The following is a 1,919-nucleotide window of genomic DNA, read 5'->3' as shown; positions in this document are numbered from 1 at the left end:
TAGTTAAACGAGTCGTGTTCGTATATATGTTAATCGCTTAGCGCGTATCCGCATCTTGGGAGCTCTAGTTTGTTATTCCAGATGGAGTTTGTTAAGCAATTGTTGGGCGTCCTTGACAATTGGGCTAGCGGTGCATAATTGCACGATTTGGAGCGGACTAGGCGAGGACTATCTGTCCGTGCCCAGATTGCAGGGACTTGGGGCTTAGTTCCTTAGTGAGCCGTGAGCCTCTTATTTGGAGTGGGCCATCTGATTGAGCTTTGGGATATATTTTGTATCAACGCTATTCAATCTTCTTCTTCAATGGGGGTACTGTTGGCAATAAAATAACAGAAAGTTGTTAATATTGTGTCTAAGTTGTGTCTGATCAGATGGATCACGACAGATCTGTGCTGGAAATTTTAGAAATTTGTTAATTTTTCTTTTTATCTCAATCTGATCAGATAGATCACGACATATCTGTACATGTACACAAATTTGCGTTTTGAGCCATAGACTTGAGATTTGCTAATATTTTCCAATTTTCAATTAGATCCATATCTGATCCAACACTTTCACGAATTTGCTAGTCTTTTATGTTTGATCCCCTACTTGTCTTTGGTTCTTGAAAGTCGAATTCTTCATCATGCTTGCAGAAGGAAAAAATGCTTCTTCTCATACCTCCAAAATCTACGATGGGAAGCAACTCTGCAGATCAGCCTTTTTTTTTATTTTTATTTTAATTTTAATTTTAAAATTAAATTAATAAAAAATGATATTTTAAAGCGACGTGAAACACACATTTTCAATGAAACTAATGGCAGTTAACCATTTTGAAAAAAATCTAACGATAAAAATTTTATTGGCATTTTGATTGACCCAAAGAGTAAAAATTCAAAAAAAAAAAAAAAAAAAAAAAAAAACTTATGAATATTTTAGTTTTAGTGGATTGACTTAGGGACTTATAATATATTTACCATATTATTATTATTATTATTTACTTTTTAGGCCGATAATTTTTATTTTTATTTTTTATTTTTAATAAAGAGAATTAGAGCACCTTTGATAACATTACTATGTTTCTTACCAAATGAATTAGGATTATCTCCAATTTAAATGAACTAGATAATATTGAGTTAGTAATATTGGAGATATATTTTTGTCCTATCAAATGTTATCCAGTTCATTTGAACTGGAAAAGATCCTGTTCCAACTCGGGTTGGGAAAAGTTCAAATTTTAATGGGTTCTTATTTGGAAGAAGTTATCAGTCAAGTTTTGGAAATAGCATGATGGGGTTTGTCTAGAATTGTGTTATTCTATGTGGTATTTCTGATCTTTTTTAAGAGTTATATTACTAGTTGGGAAGGTATTGTGTTAATATTAAGGCTTTGTTTGCTTCAGTATAAAATAATTTAAAAAATATATTTTTTGGTGTTTGGTGCGACGAAAAATAATAGTCAACGAAAAATATTTCCGGTTTGATCAAACAAGCATCTTTAATTTTCATAAAATTATTTTCAAAAAAGGGAAACTGTAAACCATTTTATGAGTTTGAATATCTCATTCTCAAATTGATGGATCAAGTCAGGAGACTCAGGACGTTTGCGAGGACTTCACGGGACCATTGTCAAGACCCCATCGTGACTCGATTGGGACCCGACAGGACTTGGTCAGGATATCGCCGAGACTCGGTCTTGACCCCGCATGAACTCATCGGGACCCCATCGGGCCACTGCTCGGACTTCGTCAGGATCCGGTTGGGACACCATTGAGACCTGATCGGGACCCCCTCAGGACTTCTGGTTAGGACATCATTGGGACTCATCGGAAGCTGGTTGAGAAACCATTTAGACTTCATCGAGACTGATCGGAACCTGATCGATACAGTATCTTAATTTAAAATTTAATACGATTGAATGAATATATATATATATATATA

The 1,919-nt window shown here is 34.5% G+C and overlaps 1 protein-coding gene across 1 annotated transcript in view; it reads left to right on the top strand.

Annotated features, from left to right (window-relative positions):
- The window catches only part of LOC132175407 (E3 SUMO-protein ligase MMS21), a 53,145-nt gene that overhangs the window by 40,958 nt on the left and 10,268 nt on the right, over positions 1 to 1,919 (top strand). The gene's annotated exons all lie outside the window — the stretch shown is intronic.

This window comes from Corylus avellana, chromosome ca3 (genome assembly GCF_901000735.1).
Source record: "Corylus avellana chromosome ca3, CavTom2PMs-1.0".
NCBI classification, from domain to species: Eukaryota; Viridiplantae; Streptophyta; class Magnoliopsida; order Fagales; family Betulaceae; genus Corylus; species Corylus avellana.
Note: the sequence above shows the minus strand (reverse complement) of the source record. Positions and strands in the feature narration are given on the sequence as shown.